The sequence below is a fragment of the Leucoraja erinacea genome, chromosome 4 (assembly GCF_028641065.1).
Source record: "Leucoraja erinacea ecotype New England chromosome 4, Leri_hhj_1, whole genome shotgun sequence".
In the NCBI taxonomy this organism is placed as follows: Eukaryota; Metazoa; Chordata; class Chondrichthyes; order Rajiformes; family Rajidae; genus Leucoraja; species Leucoraja erinaceus.
In genome coordinates, this window is record NC_073380.1 from 934,024 (window position 1) to 946,137 (window position 12,114).

At 44.1% G+C, this 12,114-nt stretch overlaps 1 protein-coding gene across 1 annotated transcript in view; it reads left to right on the forward strand.

Moving 5' to 3' along the window:
* LOC129696083 (dual specificity calcium/calmodulin-dependent 3',5'-cyclic nucleotide phosphodiesterase 1A-like) overlaps positions 1-12,114 on the forward strand; it is a 254,836-nt gene that overhangs the window by 126,756 nt on the left and 115,966 nt on the right. The window lies entirely within an intron of this gene.

Below are 12,114 nucleotides of genomic sequence, written 5' to 3' on the forward strand. Positions count from 1 at the left end.
ACAAGAACAAGCCCTTCGGCCCACAATGTCTGTGTCAAATATGATGCCAAGCCCATCACTTTTCTACCTGCACATGACCCATATTCCTCCATTCCTCGCATATCCTTATGCCTATCCAAATGTCTTTTAAATGTTACTAACGTTTCTGCTTCAACCGCCACCCCCCGGCAGCACATTCCAAGCATTCGCCACCCTAATATTTTTTATTGCCTCACACATCTCCTTTAAACTTTAAACTTTGCCCCTCTATCCTTAAAGCTGTGATACGCAATATTCTAATAGACATCTTTCTGTCAATTTGTGATATTCTAGCAGCATCAATGACCTTAATTTTTAACAATGAGCTTCATACACCTTTGTTTACAGGCATTCATAAAGCCATTTTAATCTACGTTATCATTGTGTAAAATGAAGGGCATAAAATAGTGATAAACAGTGCAGCCTGAGAAAGTGTATTATCTGCAACTGAAATACAGTAAAAGGGCCTGTCCCACTTAGGAGATCTAAACAGCAAACTCTGGTGATCTTACCCACCACCCAAAAAAAAAATCAAGGTCAAGTTGACCTGCAACCTCCTACCACCTCCCACGCATATGTTGAAAACCTTCCCCGACTATGAAGAAAACCGGCTTCGACTAGATCTGCGACTAAAAAATAATCGATTTTTAAAACGGCAATCTATTTTTAATCGAGGCTGGTTTTAATCATGATGAAAAAATAGCAGCAATCTAGATGAAGCCTCGACCACACGGAAACCACTTTCGACCATTAGGGAGAGTGACCAAAACCTCCCATGACCTCATGGAAACCTTGGGTGGCGGGCAAGGTCACCAGAGGTTGCTGTTTAGGTCTCCTAAGTGGGACATGCCCTTAACTAATCAGCAGCTAATTAAATATCATACAGCGCACAATAAAAGTTGCGAGTTTGTTTGCAATATTAAACTCGGGCATCTGGATTAGTAAGTGTATTTCAAGCGACCATATTCTTGGATGTTAAAAAGAGTTACATGATGGCAAATCTTACTCACACTGTTTACTACCTATACAAATGGCAGTTTGTTGAACGTCTAAATGTATGAAATTGAAATTCAGAGCTGTTCTTGAAGGTGCTCCCAATTAAAACATTTCAAATACTCATGAAACCTACTGAACCAACCTGAAAAGTGAACATGGATTTGTGCCTGGAAGGTCATGTTTGACTAATCTTCTTGAATTTTGTGAAGAGGTTACAAGGGAAATTGATGAGGGTAAAGCGGTGGATGTTGTCTATATGGACTTCAGTAAGGCCTTTGACAAGGTTCCTCATGGAAGGTTGGTTAAGAAGGTTCAATTGTTGGGTATTAATGGTGGAATAGCAAGATGGATTCAACAGTGTCTGAATGGGAGATGCCAGAGAGTAATGGGGGATAACTGTTTGTCAGGTTGGACCCCGATGACTAGTGGGGTGCCTCACAGATCTGTGTTGGGTCCACTGTTGTTTGTCATATACGTCAATGATCTGGATGATGGTGTGGTAAATTGGATTAGTAAGTATGCAGATGATAATAAGATAGGTGGTGGTGTGGATAATGAAGTAGATTTTCAAAGTCTGCAGAGAGATTTAGGCCATTTAGACGAGTGGGCTGAAAGATGGCAGCGAATTGAGGAATGCAGTTGAACAGAGGGATCAAGGAATAACTGTGCATAGTTCCCTGAAGGTGGAATCTCATGTAGATAGGGTGGTAAAGAAAGCTTTTGGTGTGCTGGCCTTTATAAATCAGAGCATTGAGTATAGAAGTTGGGATGTAATGTTAAAATTGTACAAGGCATTGGTGAGGCCAATTCTGGAGTATGGTGTACAATTTTGGTCGCCAAATTATAGGAAAGATGTCAACAAAATAGAGAGAGTACAGAGGAGATTTACTAGAATGTTGCCTGGGTTTCAGCAACTAAGTTACAGAGAAAAATTAAACAAGTTAGGTCTTTATTCTTTGGAGTGCAGAAGGTTAAGGGGAGACTTGATGGAGGTCTTTAAAATGATGAGAGGGATAGACAGAGTTGACGTGGATAAGCTTTTCCCACTGAGAGTAGGGAAGATTCAAACAAGGGGACATGACTTGAGAATTAAGGGACAGAAGTTTAGGGGTAACATGAGGGGGAACATTGGAGATGTACAGAGTTGTTGCATCATGGAGTGGTTTGGTAATTCGAACATCCAAGATTGAAGGAGGCTGCAGATGATGGTAGTCATTGCCCGGTCCATCATGGATATTAACCTCCCCACCATTGAAGGAATCTACAAGAAGCGTTGCCTCAAGCTGGCAACTAATATCATAACAAACCCACATCATCCTGGCCATGCTCTAATTTTGCTGCCTTCATTCGGAACATGGTAAAGGAGTCTGAAAACGGTAACCCCCAGATTCAAGAACAGTTTCTCCCCATTAACCACCAAACTCTATAACCACCCTGAATAACCCAACCTCAGCACTGAACTGCTAACGATTTTGCGCTACTAAGGAGAATTATGTACTTTAGTTTGCATTAACATAGTCTGTATTACCAAGAATAACAGATGATTTATTGTATATTTAATTGATGTGCTGTTGAGTTTAATGTGCTTGTAAAGTTGCATTGTTCCTATCCCGGTACATCTGGCAATTAAACTCTCGTCTCTTGAGTCTCTTAACCATATAACAATTACAGCACGGAAACAGGCCACCTCGACCCTTCTAGTCTGTGCCGAACACGTATTCTCCCCTATTCCCATATACCGGCGCTCATACCATAACCCTTCATTCCTTTCCCGTCCATATAACTATCCAATTTATTTTTAAATGATAAAAACGAACCTGCCTCCATCACCTTTACTGGAAGCTCATTCCACACAGCCACCACTCTCTGAGTAAAGAAGTTCCCCTTCGTGTTACCCTTAAACTTCTGTCCCTTAATTGTCAACTCATGTCCCCTTGTTTGAATCTTCCCTACTCTCAGTGGGAAAAACTTATCCATGTCAACTCTGTCTATCCCTCTCATCATTTTAAAGACCTCTATCAAGTCCCCCCTTAACCTTCTGCACTCCAAAGAATAAAGCCCTAACTTGTTCAACCTTTCTCTGTAACTTAGTTGCTGAAACCCAGGCAACATCCTAGTAAATCTCCTCTGTACTCTCTCTATTTTGTTGACATCCTTCCTATAATTAGGCGACCAAAATTGTACACCATACTCCAAAATTGGCCTCACCAATGCCCTGTACAATTTTAACATTACATCCCAACTTTTATACTCAATGCTCTGATTTATAAAGGCCAGCACACCAAAAGTTTTCTTTACCACCCTATCTACATGAGATTCCACTTTCAGGGAACTGTGCACAGTTATTCCCAGATCCCTCTGTTCACCTGCATTCTTCAATTCCCTACCATTTACCATGTACGTCCTATTTTGATTTGTCCTGCCAAGATGTAGCACCTCACACTTATCAGCATTAACCTCCATCTGCCATCTTTCAGCCCACTCTTCCAACTGACATAAATCTCTCTGTAGACTTTGAAAATCTACTTGATTATCCACAACCCCACCTATCTTAGTATCATCTGCATACTTACTAATCCAATTTACCACACCATCATCCAGATCATTGATGTACATGACAAACAACAGTGGACCCAACACAGATCCCTGTGGCACCCCACTAGTCACTGGCCTCCAATCTGACAAACAACCATCCACCATTACTCTCTGGCATCTCCCATTCAGCCACTGTTGAATCCATCTTGCTACTCCATCATTAATACCCAACAATTGAACCTTCTTAACCAACCTTCCGTGAGGAACCTTGTCAAAGGCCTTACTGAAGTCCATATATACAATATCCACTGCTTTACCCTCATCAATTTCCCGAGTAACCTCTTCAAAAATTCACGAAGATTAGTCAAACATGACCTTCCAGGCACAAATCCATGTTGACTGTTCCTAATCAGATCCCGTTTATCCAGATGCTTATATATATTATCTCTAAGTATCCTTTCCATTAATTTGCCCACCACTGACGTCAAACTGACAGGTCTATAATTGCTAGGTTTACTCTTAGACCCCTTTTTAAACAATGGAACAACATGCGCAGTACGCCAATCCTCCGGCACTATTCTTGTTTCTAATGACATTTGAAATATTTCTGTCATAGCCCCTGGTATTTCTACACTAACTTCCTCAATGTCCTAGGTAATATCCTGTCCGGACCTGGAGACTTATCCACTTTTATATTTCTCAAAAGTGTCAGTACTTCCACTTCTTTGAATCTCATAATTTCCATAGCTACTCTACTTGTTTCCCTTACCTCACATAATTCAATATCCTTCTCCTTGGTGAATACCGAAGAAAAGAAATTGTTCAATATCTCCCCCATCTCTTTTGGCTCTGCAGATAGCTGTCTACTCTGACTCTCTAATGGACCAATTTTATCCCTCGTTATCCTTTTGCTATTAATATATCTGTAGCAACCCTTTGGATTTACTTTCACCTTGCCAAAGCAATCTCATATCTTCTTTTAGCTTTTCTAATTTCTTTCTTAAGATTCCTTTTACATTCTTTATACTCCTCAAGCACCTCATTTACTCCATGCTGCTTATAATTATTGTAGATCTCTCTCTTTTTCCGAACCAAGTGTCCAATTTCCCTTGAAAACCATGGCCCTTTCCAATTTTTACTATTTCCTTTCAACCGAACAGGGACATAAAGATTCTGTACTCTTAAAATTTCACCTTTAAATATCCTCCATTTCTCTTCCACATCTTTCCCATAAAACAAACTGTCCCAATTTACTCCTTTTAAATCCTTTCGCATCTCCTCAAAGTTAGCCTTTCTCCAATCAAAAATCTCAACCCTAGGTCCAGTTCTGACCCTCTCCATAATTATATTGAAACTAATGGTATTGTGATCACTGGTCTCGAACTGTTCCCCAACGCATACCTCTGCCACCTGAGCCGTCTCATTTCCTAACAGGAGGTCCAACACCGCCCCTTCTCTAGTAGGTACTTCTATGTATTGCTGCAAAAAACTATCCTGCACACATTTCACAAACTCCAACCCATCCAGCCCATTTACAGAATGTGTTTCCCAGTCTATGTGTGGAAAATTGAAATCTCCTACAATCACTACCTTGTGCTTACCACTAATATCTGCAATCTCCTTACATATTTGCTCTTCCAATTCTCGCTCCCCATTTGGCGGTCTATAATACACCCCTATATGTGTTGCTACCCCTTTCCCATTTCTCAGTTCCACCCAAATAGCCTCCCTAGACGAGCCCTCTAATCTATCCTGCCAAAGCACTGCTGTAATATCTTCCCTGATAAGCAATGCAACACCTCCACCTCTTGCCCCTCCGGTTCTATCACACCTGAAGCAACAAAATCCTGGAATATTTAGTTTCCAATCACAGCCCTCTTGCAACCATGTTTCACTGATCGCCACAACATCATACTTCCAGGTGTCAATCCAGGCTCTAAGTTCATCCACCTTTCTTACAATGCTCCTAGCATTAAAATATACACATTTAAGAAACCCACCCTTTCTTATTCTCTGTTTATTGTCTTTTTCTTCTCTCTCCCCTACATTTTGGGTCAGAGTGCTACCATTCTCTGCCTCCTGCCTCACACACTGACTACTAGCTTTCCCAATTTGAGTTCCTCCCCCCAACCATACTAGTTTAAAGTCTCCCCAGTAGCCTTTGCAAATCTCCCCGCCAGGATATTGGTCCCCCTTCGAGTTCAAGTGCAACCCATCCTTTCTGTACAGGTCGCACCTTCCCCAAAAGAGGTCCCAATGATCCAGAAACTTGAATCCATACCCACTGCACCAGTCCCTCATCCACTCATTTATCCTCCACCTCGCTCCATTCCTAATCTCACTGTCGCGTGGCACAGGCAGTAATCCTGAGATTGTTACCTTTGCAGTCCTTCTCCTTAACTCTCTACCTAACTCCCTAAATTCTTCTTTCAGGACCTCTTCTCTTTTTTTACCTATGTCGTTGGTACCTATATGTACCACAACCTCAGGCTCCTCTCCCTCCCATTTCAGGGTTTCTTGGACACGTTCAGACACGTCCCAGACCCTGGCACCAGGGAGGCAAACTACCATCCGGGTCTCCTGTCTGCGTCCACAGAATCGCCTATCCGACCCCCTGACTATAGAGTCCCCTATTACAATTGCCCTCCTCTTCTTTTCCTTACCCTTCTGAGCAACAGGACCGGTCTTTGTGCCAGAGGCCCAGCCGCTGTCGCTGCCCCCAGGTAGGCTGTCTCCCCCACACTTACTCAAACATGAGTACTTATTTTCGAGGTGTACAGCCATCGGGGTACTCACCAGTCCCTGCCTCTGCCCATTGCCCTTCCTAACTGTGACCCAGTTTTCTGTCTCCCGTGGTCTTGGAGTGGCCACCTGCCTGTAACTCCTTTCTATGACCTCCTCGCTCTCCCTGAGCAGACAGAGGTCATCGACTTGCTGCTCCAGGTTCTTAACATGGTCCCTTAGGAGCCCCATCTCGATGCACCTGGCGCAGATGTGGACGTCTGGAGGGCACTCAGACTCCATGACCTCCCACATCTGACATCCAGAACAGTAAACTGCCCTGGCCCTCATTCTCCCCCTTATTCGAATACAATAAAGCCTTACCCGGGATACAAGCCTATCAGCTGCTTCCTCTGATCCTTTCCACCAATCAGAGGCGTCCACCAGCCCCCTTAATTTGAAGTGTGATCTGCGAATGGAACGTTGCAGATTTTGGCCGCTCCTCCCTCTGTAACGGCTCCTGGGCCTCTGTTGAAACAAGCCCCGCGATGGGTTTTTCACTCACCACACGGACGTCCCTCCTTCCTCTGCAATGGCTCCTGGGCCTTAACTCCCGGAATCCTTAACCTGAAAGCAGAAATGTAAACCCAGGCTTGCACCCAATCAGCTGCTTGCTCTGGTCCTCTTCCACCAATCAGAGGCTTCCACCAGACTCCTTCTCTGGAAGTGAGATGGAACGTTGCAGATTTGGGTAACTCCTCCAGGTAACTCCTCACACCAACGGCTCCCCGGGCCTCTGTAGAAGCAAGCCCCACGCTGTTTTTATACTCACAACTCCAGGTAACTCCTCCTCGCACCAACAGCTCCTCGGGCCATGCTCAGGAACTTGCAGCTGTTGACTCTTTCCATCATCTTCCCACAAATTAAGACATGTGTATGGCTCCTCAGCTTCCTCTTTCTGGTCAACAATTAGCTCCTTGGTCTTGCTTACGTTGAGAGCTAGATTGTTTTTTTGGCACCATTCGCACCATTTGGCACTGAAGGGGCTGTCTCTGTACTGCAGGAACAGTTTCAGCAAACAGACTGGCGTCTGTTTGCCACTCAGGCCACCTTTGACTCTCAAGTGGACATTAACACACACAACTCATCCGTTTTGGACTACATAAAATTCTGCACCGACAACGTCACAACCCACAAACAAATAATGACCTTCCCTAATCAGAAGCCGTGGATGAGCAGAGAGGTCAGACTCTTGCTGAAGGCTTGCGATGCCGCTTTTAGATCCAGCGACACTGAGGGATACAGCTCATCCAGGGCCAACCTGAAAAAGGGAATCAGGAGCGCAAAACTCAAATACAAACGGCAGATCGAGGAGCATTTTCAAAACAACTCCGACCCCAGACGCATGTGGCAAGGCATCAAGTCCATTGCCGACTACAATAAAGTTAACACCCCCCTCCCCCCCAGACAACGCCTCCCTTCCTGACGAGCTAAACCATTTCTATGCTCGCTTTGACCGGGACAACAAAACACCAGCCATCAAAGCTGTCCCACCCCCGAATGAACAACCCCTCAGTCTCTCCACCTCTGCTGTACAAGGTGCACTGAGCAAGGTGAATGAGCACAAAGCTGCCGGCCCCGACGGCATCCCCGGGTGTGTACTTAGGGCATGTGCTGGACAACTATCCCTGGTCTTCACTGACATTTTCAATCTGTCACTGGCCCAGGGTGTCGTCCCTACTTGCATCAAGACCTCAACCATTGTGCCAGTGCCCAAACAGTCAGCTTCAGGGAGTCTCAACGACTTCCGCCCATGGCACTCACCCCCGTCATCGCGAAGTGCTTTGAGCGGCTGATCTTGGCTCACCTCAAAGCCAGCCTCCCCCCACACTGGACCCCCATCAGTTTGCCTACCGGACCGACAGGTCTACAGAGGATGCCATATCTGCGGCACTACACTCTGCCCTGACCCACCTGGACAACAACAACTTCTACACAAGGTTGTTGTTCATCAACTTCAGCTCCGCATTTAACACTGTCATCCCCGCCAGCTTGATCACCAAACTCAGCGGACTTGGCATCTCCACCTTCCTCTGCAATTGGACACTGGATTTCCTCACCAGCAGACCACAGACTGTTAGGGTCAACAACCTCACCTCCTCCACTCTAACACTGAACACCGGCGTGCCCCAGGGTGGTGTGTTCAGCCCTCTCCTCTACTCCCTCTTCACCCATGACTGAGTCCCTAATTATGGCTCCAACGCCATCATAAAATTTGCCGATGACACCACGGTGGTAGGACTGATCAGGGACAACAACGAATCAGCCTATAGGGAGGAGGTCCAGAACCTGGCACCCTGGTGTACCAATAATAACCTCGACCTCAACTCAAAGAAGATGAAGGAAATCATCGTTGACTTCAGGAAGACCAGAGTTGGCAGACATACCCCCATCCACATAAACGGGACTGAGGTGGAGCGCGTCTCCAACTACAAATTCCTCGGGGTACACATCTCAGAGGATCTGTCCTGGTCCCTCAATACCACCAAACTGATCAAAAAGGTGCAGCAGCACCTCTACTTTCTGAGGAGGCTCAAGAAAGTTCACCTGTCCCCCCAGATCCTGACCAACTTCTACCGCTGTACCATCGAAAGCATCCTGACCACCTGCTTCACGGTATGGTACAGCAGCTGCACCACAGCTGACAGGAAGGCACTACAACAGGTGGTGAAAACCGCTCAGCACATCATCGGTGCCCCACTCCCTGCCATGGATGCCCTCCACCACAAACGGTGTCTGAGACGGGCCGGGAAAATCATCAAGGACCCCTCTCACCCTAACCTCCCATCAGGGAGGCGGTACAGGAGCCTCAGGTCTCGCACAAGCAGGCTGAGGAACTGCTTTTTCAATAACACCATTACACTGCTGAACTCACAGTCCCGTTGCCAGCTATCTTTTTATACTCTCCCATTTGTATACATTTATTTGCCTATGTACCAGTTTAATTCATCCACAGTGCACACATTGTTTAACCAGTATTTTTATTTCTACTATCTTGCACTATGACCAGACGCTAAACTGCATTCCGTTGTACCTGTACTCGTATTTGTGCAATGACAATAAAGTTGAATTGGATGACGAGACCCTTTTTCACGCTAGTCAGGGGAAAGGGAAACGAGAGATATAGACAGCGATGTAGAGAGATACAGAACAAATGAATGAAAGATATGCAAAAAAGTAACAATGATAAAGGAAATAGGCCACTGTTAGCTGTTTGCTAGGTTAGAAAGAGAATCTGGTGTGACTTGGGTGGGGGAGGGATGGAGAGATAGGGAATGCAGGGATTACTTGAAGTTCGAGAAATTAATCCAACCACTGGGTTGTAAGCTGCCCAGCGAAATATAAGATGCTGTTCCGCCAAATTGTGATTAGCCTCACTCTGACAATGGAGGAGGCCTAGATCTCCTATACATCTTGACCTTTGGATATTTCCCTTTCCCGGGTAACCAGGTCCTCCATGGTGCTACGGTGTTATTTTCGTCTGCACTCCCCAGGATAGGCCTTTTCCCCAAATAGCATTCGGAAGCAGTCTGTGTTCTCCCGAATTACCTGTTTGGGCTGCCTTGAGCTGTGCGGTGACCGCCTGCTGAAAATTTAATGTGACAGGATATGATGGGAAAGTATATTTATGACTGGAAATTCAGGAAGGTTCCATCACAAGATGCATATTAAGGTTGAGAACAGTTTTTCATTTCTGTCTCAATTATTGATTTCTGCTTGTGAAATAGTTTTAAAATCACAGCCAGTGGCATAACAGGAATAAGAAATTATGCAGAAGTTGAATAGACCATCTGATACAATATGAATATGCAGTGATAAATGTGTGGAAGGAATACTCTGACATGAGGTGGAACTAACAAACTGAAGTGATGCAGCATGTAATGTTATACCGGTGGATTAGATTAACTAAAGGCATGGATATGGAATTATGGTAAAGAGAAAGCAGAGGATTTAGAAATATTATGGTCATGGACTGTAACAGAATTTTAAGAGCCTGTCGGAAATAATACTGATTTGGAATGGCATCCAGATGGAAGATGCAGTCTGAAATGACATGAATAAGGAATAACATTGAGGTGGAATGGACATTTTGAAAGGATACGGATATGAAATGACACGGAAATGGTCTGAAACAGCATGAGTATTAACAAGCAGAGCTTTTGATAAATTAAAATGTCTATATAAAATGATATGGACAATAACTGCAGTATGAGATGATACACAGATACTGAGAGCCAAGGAGGTGGGAAGGTAGTCTGGAATCACACAAATTTGGAATGACATAGATTTTGAATCAACATGGAAATAGAAAGATATGTCGACTCATGAGACTGCAGATGCTGGATCTCAGCGGGTCATACACCATCTGTGGAGGGGAAAGGAATGGTTAATGTTTCGGGTCAAATTCTGGCACAGTGCTAACTGCAGTGTGGAAATAATTTATCAAATTACATTGTTGACGTGTACCATACCTGTCAAGACAAATAAGACAGATGTGACACACTTTTGTCTCCTCTGTTATGCAGAGACCAAACAGATGAAATGATTCCTGTGAAGACCATTTCTATTCAGTGCTCATGTCGGATTCCAAGCTTTCAGTTGTTAGAAATGTCATTCTACCTCGCTCCCACCATGACCTCTGTCCTTCACTTCCTACAACTTTCCAATGAAGCTTAACCTGTTCAAGGGGTCAGGATCTCATCTTCAGATTTGGTCATTACTGTATTCCAGACTCGAGTCAAGAGTGTTTTATTGTCATATGTCCCAGATAAAACAATGAAATTCTTATTTGCAGCAGCACAACAGAATATGTAAACACAGTACTTTGTAAATAATATAATAAACGAGAAAAAAAAGTTCAGTGTGTGTGTACATATAAACATATACATATATATACACAACCTCAACACTGAGGTCAATCATTTTAGGCAATTATTTTATTCAACATTTTTATTTCAGATCTCCAGCAATCACTTCACATACAGTTTCAGATAATGATTCCACATTTAAAAAAAGGACACAAAATGTTGGAGTAACTCAACAGATCAGGCAGCATCTCTGGAAAATATGGGTAGGGAACATTCCGGATTGTGGTCCCTTCTTCAGACCTGATCCGAAACGTCACTTATCCACATTCTCCAGAGATGCCACCTGGCCATCTGAGTTACTGCAGCACTTTGTGCCTTTCTCTTTGAAAAAACAGCATCTGCACTCCTTGTTTCTACATACCACATTTAAACCTCTTTCTGGCTGAACTATTGTTTCTTTGTTTTATCAGTTTACACTGTCATCCCTATTGGTATAATCACTCTTATCTTCAATCACATCACAGACCGCCCCCTCGGACATCCTTTCCTTATCCCTTTTTCAACATCTTAAAACCAGTTTAATCTCTAATTATTCTGATTAGAGATTATATTAAACGAATTGGTGGCCTAAATTCTCTCGCCAGTGATGCTGCCTGACCTGCTGAGCTGAGTGGTGAATCTCTGGAACTCTCTGCCACAGAGGGTAGTTGAGGCCAGTTCATTGGCTATATTTAAGAGGGAGTTAGATGTGGCCCTTGTGGCCAAGGGGGTCAGAGGGTATGGAGAGAAGGCAGGTACGGGATACTGAGTTGGATGATCAGCCATGATCATATTAAATGGCGGTGCAGGCTCGAAGGGCCGAATGGCCTACTCCTGTACCTAATTTCTATGTTTCTATGTTTCTATGTTATGATATTTAATGCTAATATTCATAAACATTACAGGTTATAATCTCTGTAAACCTTGTCTCCCACAA